General features: G+C 41.4%; 1 long non-coding RNA gene across 2 annotated transcripts; it reads right to left on the bottom strand.

Moving 5' to 3' along the window:
- Positions 1 to 343: 343 nt before the first annotated feature.
- Positions 344 to 24,221, bottom strand: LOC138069108 (uncharacterized). Of its 2 annotated transcripts, none has more exons than XR_011143921.1 (3): positions 24,047 to 24,221; positions 22,921 to 23,211; positions 344 to 1,754 (listed from the first exon to the last, which is right to left on the bottom strand). It is a non-coding gene; the product is annotated as an uncharacterized lncRNA (long non-coding RNA). The 2 variants fall into 2 exon arrangements; XR_011143920.1 differs by lacking the exon at positions 344 to 1,754 and adding an exon at positions 20,506 to 22,401.
- Positions 24,222 to 24,559: the final 338 nt, after the last annotated feature.

Here is a 24,559-nt window from a genome sequence, read left to right as displayed (position 1 = left end):
TTTTCAATTAAACACAGTAAAATCTTCCATCAGTTATTTCCGTTGGCAGCCCATGTGACTGTCCCAGATTTCTCCCTGCACATTTAAATACTGGCACAGATAACTCATTTTTCACTTGAGCTAAGAGTTTAAATACACTTTACATGGTGCAAAGTCCACAGTTTATCAGCAGCTAAACAAAATAAAACAATGACCAGACAAAGTGATGAACAGGCAGTAATAATTTAATTTGGCTTCCAAATTAATAGATAGAAGAACCATTCAAAAATTATTATTTTTTAACACTCCTTTTTACCTACGGTGAAAAAGAAACTATTTCATCTAGAAGGTGCTGCATGCTATTTTCCTCCTGGTAGTACAGAAGGGGATTTTTGGTTAGATGTCTTTCGATCACTCAGATGAAGACATTAAACAAGTTACGGATTTCTGTTCCCTGGAGCTGTCACCAAGAGAAATGTAATGGCTCTGGAAATAAGGAACAAGTGAATTGCTCCATTTCTTACAGGAGATTAAATATACGCTATCCAAAAATAGCTAATGTACATACTTTGCTCTGGAAAATGAAGACAACTTCCAAAATCAAAGGTGTCAGCCAGGGATAGAATTGATGCTGCAGAGGCAGCACAGCCAGTCAATGGAGCTGTGAGCAATTTTCATAGCAAAACCCTGGCAAAACACATCCAATTTTGGATATGATCACAAACCCCAAATTTGCTCAGGCTCATGAAGCTTTCAGCCAAGCTAAGGCATATATGAGTGGTTTGAGCGGGATGCTGCAGAACTGTGGAGTTCAGTTCCTAGTAGGTGAGGAAGGAATAGCTCAGCACTTTTCAAAGACTTCCTCTTGGTCCGCTTTGGCACTGCCCCAGCCCAGAAAGCAGGTCACTTCATCGCCAGGCAGAGGGTGTAAGGGAAACTGTCATTTTGCTAAGCCTTAAGGTGGGGTTCATGGACAGAAAGGTGCACATTTGCTAAGCATGGCAGAAACTGGATGCTAGAGACATCTCCGGCATATAGAAAATTTATTCATTAATAGAACAGAGGTACAGCTGGAGGGAATAGTAGCTGTTTTTGATTAAAACCTTACATTTTTCAGGTGTGTCTTTAGTCTGCAAAGTAAAACCATGGCTATATCAAAGAGCTGTCAGTGGCTCACAGAAACTATAGGTAAGGACTTATTTTGGACAAGGCCCTAGGCAACCAGATCTCATCGGAGCAGGAGGCTGGACTAGACACCTCCAGAGGTCCCATCCAACCTAAAGTATTTCATGATTCTGTATGGTTTCATTTCTTTCTTCAGCACTTAATAAGATGTATATGAGAACAGAATGCGTGTATTAATACTTTCTCCATTTCTACTGTTCATTCCTCACCAAAAGTCACCATTTTTAGTGACTACACAATCATTTCCACAGCTGGTAGCTGAGAGGTCTCTCACACACACACACACACACAGAGGGTCTAAAGAATTCCAGTGGGGAAATATACAGCAATGAAATACCAGGGCCGAGAAATACATTAAAAGCATGAATCAATAGAAGTGGTTTTAATCAACCTTACATCTGGTTTCATCATTTCTTTCACCATATCTGACCGCCTTTTATTCTTCTGTGATGCCAAAGCGTTAGCACATCCATCTCACGAGAGGCAACACACTGACACGTCATCAGCTTCTAGGTCTTTTCTTGTTCTTTTTCTTCTGAGCCTTTTACCTCCAGACACAGAGAAAGGGAGACACATATGCTGGGAGGAGTCTAAGAAAAAGTAATGGGAGATAAGAAAGATTTTTGTTTTAATGTGCTTAAATCTTGTGCTGCTGGAAAGATAAAATGTAGATGAAACTGAATTCTGAAAAACGTTTAATGTATGGCCGCAAAGTTTTACAAAGCAAAATCTCTGATGCTTTCCCACAGAAAGAAGCAGAATGCTACCTTAGTGACACAATTCAGGTCCTCTTTTACTCGTATTTCCAGTTTGACGGCAAACAGACATTCAGAAGAAAAACAGCCATTTCTTTCTGATGTCTTTAAAAGACATACACAGATGTGTCTTTCCAGTGTCTACAAAAGACGTACATGAGCAAGCCATCGGGAACAGTGACTGGGCAAAGCGCCTGGTGCCTTTTGCATGAAACCTCAGCTCTCACATGCACCTCCGCCATCTGTGCAAGGATGTGCTTCAACTGTTTGGTGAACTTCTACAAGCTACTTGTACACACATACAGAATTAGAAATAATGGGAGATGCTGGTTCTTTAGCTTTTTTCCAAAACTGGACCTTGAAAGAAGGTCTGAAGCAGGCTGGGCAGAATATTTAAGAGCCTAGCTCCCACCAATTTGTCCAGAAACACTACATAAAAGACCTGAGATTAGAAATGGACAGAGCTGTTTCCTCATCATGAACTCATGTTCTTCTCTACACAGACTCCCTATACTTAACCTATGTGTGAAGTGAACAGAGAAAGTAGGAGTCTGAATGTATGTGGATAACCACAGGACTTGATGGAGACGAAGCATTTTTTGAAGTCTGATCTGTAAGTACCAAGGATATTCGGTACAGCGTCCTTCTGCTCCCTGTGGCAAAATGGGGATGACAATTACTTACTGGACATGGCCATTCACCAAAGCAAGTCAGAAAACTGCTTTCCATATAAAGCATTATTAACTGTTCAGGTGTTTTGTAGACTTTTGGAATTGTGAGATAGCTCTCAGATGGGAAAGAAGCTTTGCTATTCTCATGTGATCTTGGCTGAAAATGCACAAGGGTCAAAGAGCGAGCTACACCGGTTTCAGCAAAGCCACACAGGGAAGGATTTAGAGGTTTTTAAAGTTATATGGTTATAACCTTTGTACACTCCTCACTCATTTCTTGGCCTGGCCTATGTCAATGGATTTCATTTTCTGAAAACTATCCTTGCTTGGAAAAACTGCAATGAAATAAAACCCAGGGTGGTTTTATTTGGCAAAAACTCATCAGGCAAGTTTTTCACATTCTAAGGCCAAAATCAGTTTTGTGGTTTGCATAAATATTCTATTTTAATTCCAACCTGCAAAGTTACGGGGATTTGGAAAGTAACTCAAGCTTTGGCCCCTATCAGGAAATATTAACTGGAGTATACCTGTTATTAGAATTACAGTTTTCACGGGATGTTGCCTTAGGCTTCCAAAGCCTTCACTGAGCAAGACTGCTTTGTGCCACTGAAATGCCACCTCCGGGCCAGCCAAATATTCAACCAAGAGCAAAGGCCTTTTCCACAGCATTGCAATCTCCTTTGAACAAATCATGCACAAAGTTTCTGGCTTCTACACATGCACCTACCCCACCTCGTCTGACTGCAGACTTTGGCTTCTCCCCAGGTATGGTTTCAGTTCCTCAGACCTGGAGTGCATCCATGACCACCAGCTTTATCTTCACAAAGAGAAGCTGCTAATGAGTAATCAGGTGCCAAATGGGCAGCTTTCCAAAAGAGCTGCCTGGCACATTGGACAACTCAGAGTGCTCTTTCTGCAATGGACAGCATTCAGGCAACAGCAGGTCATTGACAAAATTTGTGACAGCAGCTCTATGGACATTCATCCCTCCTATCAGGGTAAACATATTTTTATTCTGGACAGTAATATTTAAACTTGAGGGAGCCTAACCCAAGTAAAACGTACGGAAGAAATGTTAAACATGGTTAACAAGACACACAATATTCATTTCTGATTTGGGGGTAGCTGATTATTCTGAATATTCACATCTGAACTAACTGCTATAGTTTAGGAGAGGGAAGCAAAACATGCAATAAAATGCCTTTGCATATGAATTTTAGGTGCGAGAGGTAGCTATTTTAACATTGCTTTCTCTCTTGTGTCCATCACTGCAACGAGAAAAACAGGAAGCAATCAGTACATCATACAACGTCTTCTTTTGGATATAACAGGCAGTTTTAAGTAATTTAGTCTTAATATACAAAGCTAAAATACTGATTCTGATCATTAAAAGATGCAAATATATCTGCCTGTTTGGAGAAGCAAATGTAAAGAATGATTAATCTTATTGCTTTCCTAAATTAAAAAATGAGCAAATTACAACTTTCATAAAGGTTTTAAAGGTCAAAAGTACCATCAGCATTCTGCATCAGTTTTGTTGTTAGTCAGTTCACTCATGTATTTAATAAAACAGCCCTCAAGACAACATTTCAAGGTAGTGCATGCACTTCGCCCTCACAATGAGTCATTTTCTGAATACTCAGCTCTTCCTTTCAATTCAGGATGAATAATATTTGTTTAAAACTTTCTGTTCTAATTCTTATTTGTGGAAATTGAGGCTTGGCTCAGCCTTACTGTGCAAGGTGGCTGCAACTGTGCTCCTTTCACTATAATTGCCCAGATTTCAGCATCAGTGGAGAAACGGCAATTCAAAGTCGCTGTTAGCAATACACCAAACTTATTAAGCAGTAGGGGAGAGAAGGAAAAATATTTAAGGATGTGGAGTTACATCCTCAAGAGGTTTAGACCTTGACATGTGACATAAATCACTAAGCATGCTCAACTATTTGCACGTTCAGTTGAAATTCAGTGAAAAATTCCCTTAGAAAGAGGGGAGGGAACATTTGGTAACATTGAACCATTTAACTTTTTTTTTTTTAAATCTTGGATATCATGCAGAACAAGAAAAGAAGAAATCATCCAGTCCATTCTCTTGCTCCAAGTCAGGATCAATTATATCTCAATCATTCCTGATAATACGTGCCAAACTTATTCTTAAAGACTTCCCATAATGGAGTTTCCTTAAGCTCTCCTGGCAACTTATATCAGTGCCTCACTATTTTAATCATTAGCTAGGTTTTCCTGATGTCTAGCCTAAATTGCCCTCACTGAACGGGATGTTTCATCAGAGTTGTTTTCGTGAATAGAGAGATTGATTATATTAAAAGGAGTTAGCATGCAAAAAAGTTATTTTATTTGTAAAGAAAGCATTTATTTTAAAAAGGGTTTATAGATGCTTACTGCAAAAAACAAAGCAAAACAAACAATTCTCCTCTCTCCTCCTCCGCAAAAACAAAGGAACAGCATGACTGTTGCCAGTGCCCATCTAAGATATAAGAGAGTCCAGTGGGGCAAATTCATGCTCTGAGTAAGAACAACAGACAAAAGGTATAGATTTCACATTCTGGAACAGCCACTGGCTTACTCATTAGGTCACTGTCTGGACAGATGAGCTTATAAACTGGCCCCCAAAAGGGGCCTGGGAAAGAAGAGCAAGACAATTTAGAAGTAGTTTTCCAAACTCAAGGGGTGTGAATTAAGCACGGTCAAACCTTTATCTTGGAGAAGAAGCCTGACGTACTTTTGTACCTGTGCTTTTCCACCTTGCCCCAGAAAAACTTTATGGCTAAGAACAAGAGAGAAATGTCCACTCCTTACTGCCTTATCAATAGGTGTCTTCCTCTGAGGAGCAACGTTTGAATCCCATACCTCTACAGCACAGTTTCACTGACTGGCTCAGAGGCCTCCTTTCAGCTAGCTTTTGAAGGTACAGTTTTTAGGGATAGCGCTTTTTCCATCTCTTGTGTGGGAAGAGGCAACGGGCGTAAACTGAAACACAGGCAGTTCCATCTGAACATGAGGAAAAACTCCTTTCCTGTGAGGGTGACTGAGCCCTGGAGCAGGTCGCCCAGGAAGGTTGTGGAGTCTCCTTTGCTGGAGATATTCAAAACCCATCTGGACGCGATCCTGGGAAACATGCTCCAGAGGACCCTGCTGGAGCAGGGGGGGGTTGGACTAGATGATCTCCAGAGGTCCCTTCCAACCTCAACCATTCTGTGATTCTGTGAAGTGTGAAGTCTCAGTGTGTGAGTCTATACCTTTGGAAAGGGCATAGAGTGCCTTAGGCTAGACTGCATGAATCGAGGGCCTGTTCACTAAGTCACAAAAGTAGCTGGATATTTATTCCAGGAGTTGATAACACATTTTAAAATAAATGAACTCACAAGCTGAAGGAGTTCACATTTTCACTGCCTTTAAAAGTGGGACAAGCCAGGCCCCCTGCTTTGGGTTCTCTGCTGAGGACATCAACCTAGGCACAACTTTGTATTACCAATAATAATATCCAATAATAATTGCAAGAAACACTTTTCACTGATTCCAACAGCACTTTGGGTGAATCTCATCTGCAGCTCTCCAAGGGGAACAGGTTTTCCAGTGATATTCCCCAGTAAAGAGCCTTAATCCCAGTAGATTGGAGATGATGCCAACAACAAACCTGCCTGTGCTGCAGCTAATTTTAGAGGATGAACAGATGTGTTTGGTATCAAGAACACCAATGGATAAGGCATGTGTAAAACAAGCATAGTTTATGAATAAAAAAACAAAAAACGCTAAACAACAACAATCAAACATTACCTGCTGGAAAGTTCAGCAGGACTCGCATGGGTTCACATAAGAGAAGGTGTCCTGGTTGGAAAGCAGCTGCAGGACACAGCAGGAGGCTGGAGGGCAGCGTGGGGTGCAAGGGGCAGTGCAACACTGGCACGGCAGCCTCAGGCCAGGCATGGCACTGCAGCCATCGACCCCCACGTCACCACTTAATTTAGCACAGGTTGCATGGATGTGGCTATGCGATATCATTTCTGTCTGATCTACACATCTCTCAGTTCTAAAATAAATCTGTGTTAGCATGACGGGGTGCAAGCAAATCCGCACAGACGGTACAGAGTGCAGTAAGCTGTGCAAAATACTGTAAAATAGAAATCAGTTTCCTTACAGTCAATGGAACTATGCCAGTGTATAAGTAAGCAAATGAGATTAGAATTAGGATCACATTATTTATTTACCAGGTAGAAGAGTTAGGCAATGTAGAGAGAGGTGTTTTTTTTTTTTTTTTTTTTTTTTTAAGTACAGTGATTTAGCCTAATTCTTCAAAAAAATAGAAGTAAAACACATAAATACATTTATTTGTTTAAATCCTTGGTTTAAATAGTATTTATTTAAATACTAAGCGATTCTCGGTCTGCATCCTAATTTAGTGTCTTGCAAGAGACAGTACCTCTCAGGCTACTTGAAACAAAACAGAAGCTACTTTATACTTTTATATTTTAAAGACTAGTTTAGGAGAAGAAAATTACAATAACATTTTCAGGTTAACGAGTATGAATTACAAAAGTTCAAGAGGAACGTGACACTAACCGCCAAATCAACGCAACTCGGAGTACAGTTTTGCCCTAAAAGTCTCTTCCTCTAGCTATTGTGACAGAGTGTAAGAGTAGCAACAAAAGAAATATTTGTCAAATAAATTACATCTAAGAAAAAAGAAAATGGAATTCATCAAATCAGACAACAACTATTATGTTACCAGTCCCAGTGATAAACACTTGGGGCAAATTATGTGGCCTTTGAAGATAGCTTGGGAAGTGTCTTGCATTATTTCTAAAGAACACTGGCTGTGCCTCTATGCTTTTATGACAGATCATTTGCTGTGGAGCCAATGTTGAAAAAAATCACACAGAAACTGGCCTAAAAGATAAGGAGCATTCAACACATGAGCCAGGACAAGAAGGGCTTCCTGGCCTCAGCTGTGTCGACACAGCTATTTTGCCAGTGGTGAGAATCTGTGGGCAGACATCACTAATGAGCTGGTGAAGATCTATTCTGGGGAAGACAAACAAGCACTAAGATGCTACAGACTGACTCAAGATGACAAACTCGGCACCTAGGAGTCCTGGAAGAGCTAAGTCACGTCCACGTCAAGATTTATGGGAATGCCAAGCAGAGATGAGTTAGCATGTACCCAGGTCTCCATTTAAAGTCAGTACTGTGATCACCACAAACCCTTTTGAGAAAGAAATTACATTTTTTCCATTGCTGAAAAAGCTGCTTTGGCATTGCCACCTCTCTGTACTTTCCCAGGCCCCTGGCAGGTCAGCACAGCAGAAGTTGGCTCCATGAACCAGGGCAGAAGCACAATGGCACCCCAGCGCAAGATGCACATGGCAGCCAGGCCCCACTGGTGGTGCAAATCGTGACCTGTAGGCGCCTCAAGCACCACATCTCCTCCAGGGCATTCAGATACACCTTTGGATATGGTCAGATTAATGCACAGCACAGGTCTTATTTCCTCTCACAGGAGTAAACACAAAGAGCTGCCAGAGAAAACCACTGACCCTCTACTGCATCGAGCTCTGCCGGTCCTCCAAACCCCAGAAATGACGCTGCATATTCTTGAGTGCCATCTACTGGCACCACATTCGATACCAGTTTATACACTCATCCACCCACCTTCCCCCTCATTTCAGAGCGATGAGATGGTATCACAGAACCACAGCTTTCAAAGGGGTTGAAACATAAGAAAGAGCAAGTGGTGAAAATATCCCCCCTCTGTTTGCTACATTCCCGTGCTGCCTAGTCCCCATTCACCCTGTTCCCACTGCTATGGGTTGGAGATCTGGATACCCTGCTAAGCGGTCTGGGATCAGCTATCACTCAGGCACAGCCTTCTCCTGGCCTCTGGCCTCCTTGGACTAGAGGAGGAGGAAGTGGGAGAAAGAAATAAAGCTTTTCTACAGAAAAACTAGAAAAGATGGAATTGAAATCTGTAGATCAGCAACCCTTATTTTTCAGATGCTTTAATAACAGTAATGTACTTAAAGGAGTTCAACATGGAAAAAAAAAATCACCACTGGTCATAAGAATTATCATTTCGTTGAGAAAAACAAGTAGCAACATTGGACTCTGAGCATCCAGTACAAGTTGCCTGAAAATTCACATATCTGGTTTCTAGGTAGGACCTCTTGAAGCCCTACAAGGAGGCATTACATCTCAGTCCTACAGCACTGTGACCCAAACAGCATTTATCTGCCCAAAACAGGCTTTTTTTGTTAAAGCCTTATCTCTAATGGGCTTAAGCACTAGTGGTACATGCAAGCTACAGCATTCAGCCATTAAAAAATATCCTCTTAAGCAAGAGGGATCAATTTTAAAGATAAAATGAGACAGACTTTCCTCTTAGGGGAAAGTTGGAACACAAAAATGAGCTCCGCATCATCCCTCAAATGGACAGTCAGGGCTCCTAAGTCTAGAAAAGGGAAGAAAACGCGATCTTTTATGGAAAGCCACCTTCTGCCAAGTTCAAACACAAGACAGACAGCAAAAGCATCACAGCTCAACTTTACAAGGGCTACGAGCAAAAAGCCCAAAGCAACCAACCTAGAGCGGTTTCTCAGCCACAAAACCCTCACGCACTATCGCTTCTTAAACACGGTACATGGCAGGCAGAGGCACATAGCAAACTCTTCTGGTGCATGGGACCGTAGCATAACACTTCCTACCTGCTAAGCAGAGAGTCAACATTTTCAAGTATTATATCTATTTTGAAAGCATCATTGAACAAAGAAATATTTTCGATGAATGTTTTTGTAACCCTTCTTCTGCTCAAACTTTTTTCCTCAGGCACCTTTACTCCTAGACAAGTGTTATAGCCCCAGAGGAAGCTCAGTTTTGTGCTTGCAAATGCAAATATTCACAGAAGCAACCTGGCTAATATTTCTCCTTTTGGCAACACAACACGAGCTTTTCGCCTATGAGCATAACTGTTAGAGTTTGAACAGCAAACACTAAATAACAGTGGAAAACTGTTCAGAATGAATCCAGTAAAATAAAAAAGAAAGGAAAAACGGCTATCAGTACTACAGGAGGAAGAAAATAGAGTAAGTTAGTAAAACTAGAACACTGTTCAGGTTTAGTCTTAGGAGTTAGAGAAGATACTTTCCAAATTATTAAATTTATAGGGGATCTGGTACTACTTCACCGAGAGGCTGGAGAAGTTGGTTTCTGTCTCCCGCTGAGACATCTTGACCCTGTTCATTAGAAGTGCGAATTTTTTCAGTCTGTTTGGCCTTTTTCCTAAGTCTTATTCAAACGTTTTGTTGAAGCCAAGCGCGTCTACCTATGCGCACCTAGCCTTTGCTGTTATTTTCAGTTTCCAGCTACATACAACCAGGGGGCCGGAGGGGGAAAATCATCTCCCACAGATAAGCGGAAGGGTTATTTTCTTTTGGAGACGTGTTCTGATTATCTTCTTTTCCCAGAGACCCAACGGTTTCAGTCCCCGGAGCGGCGAGGAGCCGTCAGCGGCCGCCCAGCCCTCTGCCCGCGCCGACGGCGGCCCCGGCACCCACGAGCGTCCGGCCGCGAGGCGGTTTCAAGCCGGCCCCAATAAATCCCGCCGTAAACCGGGAAAACGGCAGCAGCGCCGCTCGCGTCGTGCGCGCGCCCCCAGCGCCCAAGGCCGAGGAGCCTCCTCGCGCCACCGGCCCCGCGCCGAGCGGGGTCCTAGAAGTCGGCTTCGGTCGACATCTGCTCCTAGAAAGGAGACTCTTCCAGCAACATACGGCGATTTTGGTAAAGCAGCACTTAAAAACCTGTTTTACCTCATTTGCCTCCGCCAGCTTCGGCTCCCAGCCATGGGGGCTCCTCGTGCTTTGGCTCCCGAAGGGCCCTTCGAGGGGCTCGCCAGGCTCCGCGGCGTTTTTCTCACTCGCTTCTGGCATCGCCGCTAAACTTTTTAAACACCTTTTCCAGCGCGAGGCCGCCTGAAGGCAGCGGGGCGCCATGAGGCGCCAGCCCGGTGGGATGGCGGCGCCCGCGGGCTGCCTCTCCTCTGAGACCTCGGCTCCGGCACTCATCTGGCTGGACGTTTTAGAGCCAAGCGAAGGCAGGAGCGTTTTTCACCCCTCTCTGTCACCAAACAACGCCCGAGGCGGGCGGCGCCGGCGGCGGGGTAGCTGCGCTCGCGCCACGGCCCCACGTTTCATGTCGGCGCAGCAGCGCGAGGGAGGCCCAGGCCTCGCCCCGGCGGCGAGGCGGCTCGTCCGAGCGCGCCACGGCGCTGCCTTTGATGACATTTTATGAGGGGAAAAATACTTTTAAGACAGCAGGAGAGAAAAATTTTGGAACGAAATTCGATTTTTTAAAGTGACACGTTTATATATTCATTCTTACATGAATACGAAGAAGCTGCTAGAAGTTAGAATCCACTTTTGGTGCCTTACACACTTCAGTGATCACAGCTGAAGTTTCATATACTGAATATTCTGTTCGATTGAAATTACGTGTTGCTGAGAGCAGTGTTTTGTTGTTTTCAAGTGTTCTATTTTTAATTTTGACTTTCGCAGCTTTCTTGCAATTCCTGCAAGTTCAGTACATACATAGATTATAAAGCAACCCAAGAGCAAGATTTTGCAGGTTTTGCATTCGATCGAGACGGGTCGTCTAGAGCAACGCAATCATCAGTTTTGACTCAAGACCGGGCTTCAGAGATGGCCACATCCTCAGCTGCAAGGAAGCGCTCATCGCGGCACCCGGCAGCAGCACGTTTCCTGAGCGCTGACACCGTCATCTGCTTTCTGGTTGCTCCTGTACGGCCGGACTGAATACAAGAGTGGTGAAAAGTGTCCTCAAGCTTTTCAGCAACATGCAAGTTTCACAGAAACAAAATTTTAGAAATTCGGATGAATAATACCAGAAACATTTATGTAGTGATGTTCTTGGACGGTGTAAAAGATCTCCCTGCGTAACTTGTTTGCTAAATGAACACATTGCAGTTTTGCCCTGTAAATTGTTGTTGATCTTCCTGATCTTACAACTCAGCAAGAGTTTTGTTTTCCACAAATGAACCCAGAATAACTGGAGGTAGAGAGTTAGGGAATGAACTTTAATTTTTTTCAAGTGCAAGGTGGTCAGCAGACACACATTTAATAGCGCCCAGGTTGCCAGAGGACTGAGCAGAGCCCAGGGAAGGCGGCAGGAGCAGGGGCACCTGAGATTAGATTTCACTCCTTCTAAAAGCGGAACAATACATTTGTTAAAACCTGGACTTTCAGGGATGAGAACTAAATCAAAGCATCTAAAGCTAGTCAAAATTGATGCAAGAGGAGGGGGCGGGGGGGAGGAGACACACAGAAATGGGAGTGAAGGAAGTCAATTTAAAAGGTGCTGCAGTGTTTAATTTTGATATTTTAATAATGTTTAAATATTTTATTTCATCAGTTAATTTTTTAAATAGGATTTTTGTTTAAAAATTGATTCAATTAAAACAGAAATTTTCCAATGTTCTAAATCTGAAAAAAAATATATGCATATATTTCTGAGGCAAAGAAAAATGATTCAGAGTTGACCTGAAGCAAAGTGTTCCCCCTGCTGCCTGTTCTGCAGGACTCAGGAGCAGGAAAAAAAAGTCATAGCCGTTTTTTCTGCCTTGTTCTGCTCAGTCACCAACTAAAATCTCTATTTCTCCGGTTCTATTTAAGGACTTGTCTTAGAGTTTCACATGATTCTCACTCCTCTTGCAAGGCACAGCGATTCCCACATCACTTTCTCAAGCGCTACATCTCAGCCAGCTGTACCATAGCCATGCTGTATCTGTCAAATTTGCTTGCCTAGATGTAGTACATTGCACATATTCCTGAAAATTTTTATTTCTTTTAAGCTCACCTTCAGCTCCTTTTTTTAGGACCCAGCCAGAAGGGGAAAAAACAGAAGTCCTCATTTTACCTTTCAAACAGGAATGCAACCTCATAAAATAGCAGTAAAGATTCTTGTCTGCTGTCACAAGGTTGAACACTGATGTAAGCTCTTTTAGTGGTCACCCGTCCAACAGATGCTTATATTGAAGCTTAAAAGCTTGTCCCTCACTTAAATAACATTGTGCTTTGCTTTAAATATAAACTTAATTTAGAAGAGAGAAAACCTGGGAAGAAATACATTTTTAAAACCCTAAGCCAACAGCTAAATTCAGGTGGTTTTTCCTGCATATCTATTTATGATGAAATAGAGAGCCTGGAGCCTTAAGATGTAGTTTGAAGAGTTGGATTCATGGTCATATAAGAAGAAACATGCCTTTCTATTGATTTGCCACTGTTACTCATCTTCTTTTTACTGTTATCAACAAGACAGAAATAGAATGAACAGACAGCTAAACAATAAGGAAAAGTTCTGCAGCTGCTTAAAGCCAATAAAATAACTGTATTATTGACAAGGTTATCAAAATGTCAGATGTGCCAGCTCAGCTGGCATTCTTTTTTGCCTTTTTATTAAAATCTCATTACAAAGTGGAACAGAAAAGCCAGGCAAGCAGAGAGTTTAGTATTCAATCCCTTTTCTGACCTAATTGTTTAGAATGTCTTTTTAAAGATTGGTTTTCAATTTGCATCTTCACATAAAGAAAATGCATACAGGTTAATGGCTTCATTGATTTATTTTTTGCATGCCGGAATCATGCCTCTGCCTTAGACACACACTTTCTCTCTCTCTCTTCCCCTCCATGGTCCTAAGGGGAACAGCAGGCTTCTGAAAGAATATTCTATTTCCAGGCTACGTTTAACATTCATATTCTCGTTCTGTACAAATACACTCCTAAGATCAGCACAGAGAAAAAGATGCAAGAGTGACGTACAAGTAGCTCCTGTTTTCTGGCATAGATGCAAAGCACTGCATCGTATACTGCATCTCTGCACAGACTTATTTCTCATGTTACAACACAAAGCATTGCTAGGCTAGTTCTTCCTATGGCTGCTTTCACTTTTCAGACAAAAAGATCAGTAAACCCACATTCACTGGGTTTATCTAAAGAAAGCCTACTTTGTTCTACCATTGTTCTACTAACCCTATTTAAATGAGTGCAAGGAGGAGGGAAAAAAAACACCACCACCACCCCCCCCACCACCAAAACTAAAACCTGAGTTTAAATAAAGATGCCAGTGACAACAAAAACACATTACACCTCTGTTGCCTAGTGTGAAAGTTCTAAAATTTGTAGTTCCCAGTACAGGTTTATCTGCCGAGATCTGTGGCACTAAATGTGGCATTGCCTTGGCAACATTTTTTATACTTTGATTAAGGAGCAACTGATGCAATATTTCAGGAGACGAGGAGGGGAAAAAAAGGGAAAAAAAGGTTTGATACTGAGAAAAACATTCTGGCTGTTCTGTATTGTCCTTGAGGACTTTACTGTGTGCCGTCACTAACTGCTTAGCAACAGATTGAAAGTGGCTTGCAAATCAATCTTTTCAGAGCAGAAAGCACGGTATACAATGCTGTGTGTTCCAATTCAAGAGATGCTATTGGGAAGCTATATAAGCATCAATTATGGTTTTTCAGATGCAGTTAATTATAGTTGGGAGAACTCTGATCACAAATCAGCTTTCCTTACTCCCCCTTTTGCCTTTTAAAAATCACAAGAGAATTACTATAGATTAACAAATTAGAAACTGCAAAAATGTAATTATCTAAAATTAAGATGAGTTGGCAAGCACTGTTTCAGAATGGATTTGTGCCAGAAAAGTATAGGAAGGAAAACTGGCATCCTTTAAAAAGTTTTAAATGTAATTGTAGTTATTTTGCTGGGCTTTTTAAAATAAAATTCCATTTCTTAAATAAGGTTCTATTTGCAGTAATTCCCCAGGAGTTTGCAAAAAAACATACACAGAAATCAAAACAGAAAAAGAAGCGGATAATTAAAGTAATACGGAATGGAAAGAAATTAAGGCAAACAATACAATCAAAATAATATACACTGATTAGAAGTTATACTGCAGCAAGGGACGGGCTGTCTGGGCATTGTAACATTTGGTTTTCTGCAGGGATGAAGACTTGAAGCAGACGTGAACCGTAGCTCATGAAAAATCATGCAAGTTCAACTAATTGGACTCTTTAAACTTTTCTCCCCCACTTTAACTCATTTTGTGATGGCAGTTAATAGGCAACCAAAACCACATAAGTTGCACGCTGCTTCCAGCGTGGCGGAGCGGAGCGAGCAGCAGCCGAGCGCCACGGCACGGTGCCCGCAGATCCCACCTCGGCGTCGCGCGGCACAGCCAGTACCCGTCCGGGCTGGAGCGAGCCCGGCACCGCACTGACAACCGCAGCCGCGGTCTCGCTCTCCAGGGCCTTCACCAGGCTGTCCCAGCGCGAGCCTGGGGGCCAACGCACTGACAGCAAGGCCCACACCACCTTTTCTGTCGTTATGCCTTAGGGCTACATGGGTGATGCGACAGAAACATTTCTACCAACCCAGCCTACCTTTTTTAGCCCCAACTGCTACTAACACTAAGGCTGGCAGCTGTGAACAAGATGAGTGCTGAGACCACGGGCAGAAGGAAAGCTCTTTACACATTTCAACACAGGCATTTCTAAGCAATTCTCTGATCTATATCAAAGTTTATCTTAAAATGCAAATATTCAAAACCACACCCAAGCAAGCGTAGCACATAAACGAAGTGAACCTGTATATCTTTCCAATAGCTAGGCAATACTCCAGGTGCCTTACACCAGCTCTTTCAGTGAAACACATCTGTCCTTCAGCAGATGGACAGCTGCAGGAGCAGAGAGGAAGCGTCAATCTTCCCTCCTCAAAGAAACCGCGTATTACAACCAAGGCAGCGAAGAGTGGCTCAGAGAGCCATGCTTCTGCCGTCAGTTGCGTGCTTAGTTCTGATTTCAGCGTTGAAGTGCGATTACAACGTCAGAAAAAAACAGGTGAGACTGAAAGGAGGGAGAGAAGCCAGGGAGAGGTTGGTGCTGTCTCCTGTGGTGACACTACAGGATGCATTTCTGTGGTAACCACTTGTGCCCTACCGTGTCTGCTGCTACACGCATTGCTAAACCAGCAGAAGAATTCAAAGCATTACACACATTTCCAGAGCTCTCCAAGTAAGGAGACTTTACCCCTTGTTAAACAGAACAGCAGGAATAACCAGCTGAAAGGCTACAACTTCAGAGAGATTCAAGCGTTCATATCCCACCAAACTCCAAGAGCTGAGTGCCTCAAACTTTTAAGAATCTTGGAAAATCCTAACTAAAAGCCCTAGACAAGGTGCACAAACTGCCTCGAGAGAGCTGCTGCACAGGAGTAGCTAGCAGCGCAGTTCTTCGCCCAGCTCACAGAACGAGACCGCGCTGCGAGCGCACCCTACGGCTCCGTCTTACCTATTTCTGGCTACAGGAAAGCAATAAGACCTTAATATGTGATTCTCATAAATGACACATTTGTCATTTAATGGATAATACACATATCCCCATACTGCTTCAGTGACTCTGTTAGAAGTCTGCTACGCAGTCTATAATCTCTGTAAAACAGATTTTATGAAGAGGTCTTAAAAAATGCAAGTTTAATGGTAGTTTGAGTATGTAAACATTGCTGTCATTGCTGCAGCTGCAGGGCAGACATGCTAGGAGTCGATACAGAGAGCGCTTCACGGTGGTGGTGCTTCTGAATGATCATCATGAGAGAAAGTAGCCTGAGCCAAACCATCTATTCTCCACCTCCATAATCCTACCAGTAGTTTCAATTAAAAATGGCTGCACTTCTGTGGAGTAAAATGCATATAGCCAGTCCCCTGATTTTTGGGTACTTATCTAGATTTCTTGCATTTGCAAAAGCAGTCTGGAAATCAGGGCACTCGATGAGATTTCTTATATGCCTTGTTTTTGACTGGGTGAAGATGGTGGAAGTGGCCTTTTTGACATTTTAAAGTCTTAGCTAGTGCCTAAAGAATTCAACATCGCGTCAACTTACAAATATACCCCTTGAATTTTTTAATACTTCAGGTTTTCTTATTGGTTAGTTCAAATTCTGGATGATTAACATTTTATCTGAAATAACAAAATTAGAATTGATATGAAGAACTCATCTGTGTACTGGCATTCAAAGGTAATTTTCATTTCTCCTGTGGAGTTCCTCCTGGCTCAAAACCTTGAAGTTGAGACAAGAAGCTTCTCTTTCCTAAACGTATCTTATCAAAACCCTATTTCATATCTCTGTAGCCTTCTAGAATCTCTCAGCTATATTCCTTTAAATTGTGTGCTAATTGAATTTAAAATTAGTCCCCAGTGGGTGCTCAGTAGAAGCCAACTGATTTAGTGGTCAGATAATTAACAGCTCTGTATTAACTAGATCTTTTAAACAAATGTTTTTTCCAAAGCAAGCAGACTGTCATATGGAGCATGCTGCTTCTTTTCTTAAGAAAAGGTGAGAATCACAGTTCAGTGCTATTAGCGAAAATGCCAGTTTCCCTGCCATGGAACGATTAAGCTTTTTTTCTTCCCCCCCCCCCGCCAGACAGAAGCAGCTTTTTGGGCTCCTTTACTTGGATTTTCCCTTAGTAAATTCTTGCACATTTTTAATGTCTGATAACTATATCTGTGCCATTTTTGATGTACATCCATAGCAAAGTGGGTAAAACATCACGCCTTTTGCAGCGGACAAATGTTTGATTATATCACAGTATTAATTCAAATCAGCTTTTGAAACCAAGAATCCCTCTAACATAGAGCGTTTTGGAGCCATGGAAAAGCCAGCATTTTTAAAAACAGAAGCCAGCCCACATGGATGCAAACAGAAAAGCATAGCTGCACCTCACGTTGGTATGTAAAACCACTTCTAAAACACAAAATAAGCTCTCCTGGAGAGGCCGTTGCAAATAGCTGCTTTTACAACAGTTACACCTCTTAGGGCTCCGTTAATTTAGCTGCAGTAATGGAAATCTAATATGGACTTAAACACTGGGAAACGTCTTCTCCAACAGGCAACGGGAGAACTTGTCTAACCTGTGCCCAAAACGCTTCCTCATTTTAGGCATCACTTCGCTGTATTGACTTTTAGACTAATACCTTCTTTTACTTGTATTTGGATGCATTATAACAAAACCTCATTCCTAGACTAAGTTACAGCTCTTCGTTCAGTGTGCATTAGACTTTGGTATTGCAAGTTAGTCTGTTACCCCAGAATATTCCCGATGGGGTCAGGCCTGGCTATGAAATAATCCAGTCCAATAATCCAACCCAAGAACACCTTGTGAACTGCTCTGGGTTACGCAGCGTCAGACCAAACGTAGGCCTTGATCTTTCAAATGCTCCCAAGCATATTTTATTTTTCTTCCATTACTAGTTCTGTTTATTTCAATGTGTTTAATAAGTAATGAAGTTATGACATACGCTCCAGAGTTTGTAAGATGAAAGTCTTATAGTTTAAAGAGTTATCTGAGCTGAGTTACACAGCCTTCTTCTACCTGTTCCTACAGAAACACCAGCTTCCCTTCTCCTCCTCCCAAAGGATCGAAAATACTATTATTCCTTTCCAATGTGACGTGCAGCAAGAAGGTGGGAAAAATAAACAGGCAAATCTGCAACAGCATCTTCCTCAATAGAGGAAAGAATAAATTTCAACACCACTGTAACCCTTTAGTTGTGACATATACAGAGGGGAAAAAAAAAAGAAAAATACAGAGAGTACTTTTCATTAAGTATATATATACACTTTTTCCCCCCTTTTTAAAATCCCATTTGCTATATTATGGCTTAACAGGAATGAAGGGGTAGTTAGTTCCTTTGTTCTATTTTCCTGTCCCTGACATCCCTGTTTCTACTTGTCTTTGATGATTTGGCCCTTATTATGGGTGTTTGGTACAGCATTTTTCCCCTACATTGAGGGAAAAACACAGGCATAGTGGAATTCCGCTTGTTGAAAACCGTTCTGAATATGGCAGGTTCGTATAAACAGGAGCATTAGGCACCTAACAACACAATTCAAGGTAGCAGCTGAACATATATCCACTTCTTTAGGTGCACAAGAAATTGTTAGGTCAAGATCTTAGTGTTCAGGAATGTGACATCTACTATTTTATTCACATAAAATAATACTCTATTATTTTATTCATATTCATTATACCTTGGGACATGATTACAGATTAGCAGTATTATAATTAACTATAACTAATTAGGAGGGGAACAAAAGGAAACAGACCCACATCTATTGTTTTTCACTTGGAGTCCACGTGCCTCTCTGGAGCAGCCTTTTAAACAGGGCCTAAGCAGCAGAGAGGGGGACCACCTTCAGTAGAGCAGCTTTTCATTTAAGAAAGCCGTATCTTACCAAATATAACACTTTCAAAGTAACAGCAAGTCCTACCCTCGTGTCTTAGGGCTGTTCAAAACAAACTACAGGTGGTCAAAAAACAGCCCTTCATTAAAGGGGGGGGGGGGAGAGGGGGGCAGCTCCTGCATGGCATGCTGTGGAAAGCAGGGATGATTTTTGCAGTGCTTTATTGCAATCTCAAAATATTAAGTCCAATTTCTTAGCTACAATTAGGCAAACCTTTCTGAGTCCATGTTGCTGAAGAGCCCAGGCTGCAGCATGAAGCAGCATCCCTCCTCTTTTTAACTTTTCTGTTTTTCCACACAGGCCGATGGTGGGACTGCAAAGGGAAGAACGAGGCAAGGGCAGCCTCCACAGTGTAACGCTCCATGGTCAGCCACAACAGTTACATTTGTCTTCCACCATCTTGTAGGAGAAGCAAAACACATTTCAATTGCTAAGGCAGATCAGGTGTTCAACTGCAATCATTCTTGAATTAGCTCAACACCTTCAGTTCATAATTAGGTAGCATGTTAGGGAAGGGACTGTAAGCTCCAAATTGCCTGTGTTTGTGCAAGGGGAAATCACTGAAGCACAAATGAAACAAATGAATTTTCTCATTGAAAAAGAAATTTTTTTTTTAATCAGTATTGAGTTCTGTCAGATCCAGAACGTGCTCTTCTATGCACATTTTTTTTCTAAAAGAAATCTTCAGCTCTAGCTGTCAAAGAATTTTTGTTTGACCAGTCACAAGGAGTCATTCTCCTGTCATCCTGGGAAAGGCAATTCTCATTTCTCTAAATTTAATAAGGACATCACTTAAGCACTGCCAGAGAGCTAATCAGTTCCCCGTAAGCAACTCCTTGCTGATTCCAGCATAGGAGCAGCAGGCTTGGTCCTCCCACTCAGGAAAGATTTCTGCTGTACCTACATCTCCTCAGGTTGCCAGTCTTCAAGACACATAACCAAAATTTCCTCTCTTCTCATTATAGTTCCTAAAAACAACCTCCCTGCACACCGGCTTAAAGAGCTGCCCCAGGAAATCGCCTCTACCTGTGCCCCCCCCCTCCACGAGGAGCACCCAGCCGACGGCTCCCAGCTGCAGCCCGTCGTTGCCTGGGGCTGGCCAGCTCAGGGTGCCTCGTTTCCCTTGGTGCTGGCCCCGTAAACAGAAATCTAGTTTTACTCAAATAGCTTTCTCTGCTGCTACTTGGTTAAGAACAGGTCGCCTTCAAAGATTTTTAGAAACTCAGCTTGTTTTTTCAAAGAAAATCATGTTTCTGTGAAGTGGTGCAGTGCTTCTGACACAAGTGCCTTCTTGATCGTAAACCAAAAACATCCTCGCACTTCTAAAGCCAGCCCTTTCAAAAACAAACATCCAGCTTGGTTTCCGTATTTATTCCCTTCTCTCTCTCTTAGATTTACAACCTGCCATGTGCAATACATTTACATTTGCAATTTGCAATTTAATACTTCCATCTAATATTATATACAAAGCGCAGAGGCATTTATGAGATGCCTTGTAGGTCTCTTGCTAATTGAAGAGACACAGATTTTTTTTTAGAAATCTCCTTAGTTTCTTACTTATAAATAAACACCAGAAAACATAAGCCCAAAATACTGTTTTCTATGGAAGGTGTATAAGAATGGAAGATCTTAAATTTAGTAAGGGGAAGTCTGTGCTGACTTTATATTACAAGAATAATCTAATTACAATAATTTGTTGGCAACAATCCAGTCATAGCTTTGGATAGCTTTGAGCAAGACTCAGTGGACTCAATGACCGCTCACAGTCCCTTCTAGCCTATATTACCATGCTTCTATGATAATAAATCCTGCTGATTTTGCCAACAGCCGTTCCTACCCCAGCAGAAACAGATTTACAGCAGAGGCATACACCTCATAGCCATCATCTCCACAGAGGAAATCTTCATGTGACTATTAGTGGAGCTAGACACAGAGGTGTCGAGGCTGACAATGGCTATTGGCTATAAGTAAAACTGGTGGGATTTTAGAAAATGCTAAGAAATAAATTGTTATTCTGTAAACACCATAGTCCATTTTTGTTTTATGACAGAGCCATCACTGTTCTCTGTTCTCTATTCCACAGACTCCTTCCTTTCAGTTCCTGATGGTAGGAATTTTGTTTCTCATTATTTGTATGCTACTTGCAGCAAGTGCCATTTATAACTCAGACAGACTGTTTCCATTTTTACTTAGACCAAACTCCATTGGTTTCTGCAGAGAAATCCCTGAACTGCCTAGGCAAGAGGAAAATTAAGCATCTCCAACTAGATGTATGTCAGCTTATGTAACCCGGGAATTTAGCCCGTTTTCCTTCTCCTCTTTTCTCCCTTGTGTTTAAGGACTTGGGTTGAACACTTGGGTTTTACTGAGATATTTATTCACTTTTTCCAATGTTCTGTCTTTCTCATGGTGTAAAGTGCATGAAGAGAAAGAAAATGCAGATGGAATGAGTTTAGCATGAACTTAGGAGATGATAAATGGATTTAATCAATTCTGAACAAGGAAGAAAACTGTTCTAATGTAATGCTAGGCACAGAAACATATAATACAGCTTCCTCAATTCAATCACGCAAATATAATTCTAATTATTCTATCTAATAAATCTCTCACCTTAGTATCTCTATATGAAGGCTATCATCCATTGTCAATGGAAGTGAAAATGATCTATTGGGTCTAAAGGTTTGAAACAGAATACCTTCAGATTTTGGCTAAATTTGTAGCTTTCTCAAGCCTCACCACTGCAGAGATTGCCCAAAGTGCTCAGCATCAGTGGTGTAGTTAACACTAGTTACGTCTGCACTTCATTTTCACTGAATCTTGCATGTGGGACTATCACTCCTAAACTTGCCTTTGAAACCATAGCTTCATAATTTTACTGCAGAAGGAGGAACACATCTGGTAATTAATCAGAATTTGGAATTACGTACTAAAGCTTGGTTTAATGAGTGTGTTCCCAATATCTGCCAAATAGCTCCTGATTTATACACTCTGAAGAAAGAGGTATGTTAAGGAGAAAATAACTACAGCATCCACGTGAGTATGTCAGCCCTTTACCTTAAACTGTGGCAAGAAAGAAAACAGAGAGCACCAAATATAGTTTCAATGCCCTTGTACGGTTAAATGTGTAGAGAAAACACTGTCATGCTAAAGAAACAGATTAAAAATGACTGCAGAGAAACGGAAACGGGGCAGGTAGGGTGTGGGAGCGGAGTGGCTTGCTGCTTCCTGCGAATGCCAGCATGCGTCCTTGGAGACCCTGAGCATATTTTAATTAGGGAAAAAATTCTTTTGGGACCCCCATCGCAGCATTAATCACCCCTACTGCCCCAAGGCTGTTTCTTAAGAGGACACTCCCTGGACTTGCCTGTGGCTGAAGAGGATGTTTAGGGTCTATTATTATTTTAATTCAGGCTTTTCCTATGGAAATGTGCTGAAGCAAGATGAGGCACAGGCTTTGGCAGGCTTTGAAGGACAATTCAGGGAGTTCCTATGGACAACAAAGAGAGAAGGAATTTTGAGGAACAAACTTCCAGGGTTCACTGCTTTCCACACACTTTCAGAATACCTTTAAAAAAGCCAAGTGAAATGAGCTAGGAAGTCTTATGTTAGGAGGAAATCATAAGAAGCGTGAGTTATTCGTGGAATCAGATTTGCTGACAGCATTTTTTATTCCAGATTTGGGCACTCCCCATTCAAGGATCCATGGGTTAATTGCTGCTTGTAAAAATGTTACATCTTTATTTCAGTTTACAAGTTAAAAAATCACAATTTTACATTCATATTATTTGTTTCTGTAATTGATGGTCCAGACAAAATGGCATATAGCCATTTGCTTCACATGACTCCTGCACGGAAATCCTAACTAAAAAAAGAGAAAGAAAAGAAAAAAACACAAACCTTCCATGTCTTATTTTTAACTCATGGTCAGCAAAAAATCCTAGTAAAAACTGCTGTGGGTGGTGTATTTATATTTTGATACATAATCAAGTCAAAGAGCAAAACTTACCATGTTCATACAAGGTTTCAGAGAAGCAGAAGGCTCTACGGGCTCATTTCACTCGTGTGACTGCAAGCAGCCGGCCTTTTCCAGGGAGTCCACATCTGCAACCCCTGCAAACCACAAGGTCGTTTCACAGACCTATTGGCCAGTTGTAGCTGTGGTCGCAGACGAAGCTTCTTCCCAGCCATAGCCTTGATTTTTGTGGCCACTGGAGAGGTGCATGGCTGATCTGGTCTTACCAGCATTTCTCTTATCCCTGGGAAATCTGAGAGACTGCAGTGGCTTTGATCTGAAAAACTGACATAACACAGAGGACACAGGTTCTTTAAGGATTTTCTGTTCCATTCTTTTGGTTTCAAGACTAGCCAGACTTTAGTTTAGACCTAAGCTTTCAAACTGGGAGGGGGGCTTTGTCTTTGAATTTTGAGGCTGCCTGATATGATGTTTTTTTTAATAAACTATAATACCTCCTTTCTGCTTTGTGGAAGAGAGACTGCAGAATCAGCCCGCTGAGCTGGGTTTGCGTGAGCTTTAAAATAAAACGTATGCTTTTTTCCAAATCTCTTGCTGTCTTACAAAAAACAGCAAGGAAAGTAGAGTCCTCCACAGCTCTTGCAAATCAACGGCAGCAACTTCCATTATCAGAATGACTACATGTCTTGGAAGGAAATAAGGTGGTACCACATGAAAAATAAGTGAAAATATTTTATTTATGAGATATTTTTAGGTAAACTCATTTCCTTTTGCATGGCATTGATTTTTGAATTTTTCTGCTGTTCTTCCACTTCTCTGTATAACACAGTTATCTAAAGCTTCATTTTATGGTTAAAATCCATATGCATAATTTAAAATAAATATTAATGCATCATTAAAAAGCAATTAACAAATGCTTTCCATTTGTCATAGATATTAACTTTCATTTTAAGTTTACATCTTACAATAGCTGCATATATTAAGTTTTTGCTTTCCAACAAAATTGGTTTATAAATGGAAATTTCTGTTTCTATTGCTGCATTTGAAGTAGGACTGGGCATAATAAATTCTATAGGTTTAAAAAAATTAAGAGAACGAGCACTGGAAGACAAAGCATGACACCATTTCCTCATGCAAGGTTCCTGAAGCACATACTCACTCAATCTTTCAGTGCAGAAGATTCCCCAAAGAAACAATCTGTATCTGTATCTTTATGTCTGAACAGAAAGAAAAGTTTTCCTTTAAACCGCATCATAATGAAACATTCAGCTGTTTTCCTGTTTTGCTGGCTCAGTAGCTGCAGAGAAAACGCATCATTTTCAGGCAAGTCTATGCCATTTTCCCAAAATGAAAGAGAAACTTCTTATTGGTAACTTGTGACACTTTCATCCTACCAGGATATATAATTTTAGCCCTCAGTGTATCTGAGAAATAGTTCTATTTGATTTGGTATCACAATCAGTTTGTCTATATAAATGACTGTGGACAGAATTAACGGTACACTTTCATTGCTCCTGTTACAGACAACTTTTTATACTGATTAGCTACAAAAAAATATTTCAAGAATTTTATTCTTAGAAACTATGCTTCCAGGGTTTATTTTAAAATATCTGCTCTGCTTGCATGCTGCCCTGCATCTGACAATCTATCAAGGGCAACTAAGAAAATTCTG

The sequence above is a fragment of the Struthio camelus genome, chromosome 13 (genome assembly GCF_040807025.1).
Source record: "Struthio camelus isolate bStrCam1 chromosome 13, bStrCam1.hap1, whole genome shotgun sequence".
NCBI lineage: Eukaryota > Metazoa > Chordata > Aves > Struthioniformes > Struthionidae > Struthio > Struthio camelus.
Note: the sequence above shows the minus strand (reverse complement) of the source record. Positions and strands in the feature narration are given on the sequence as shown.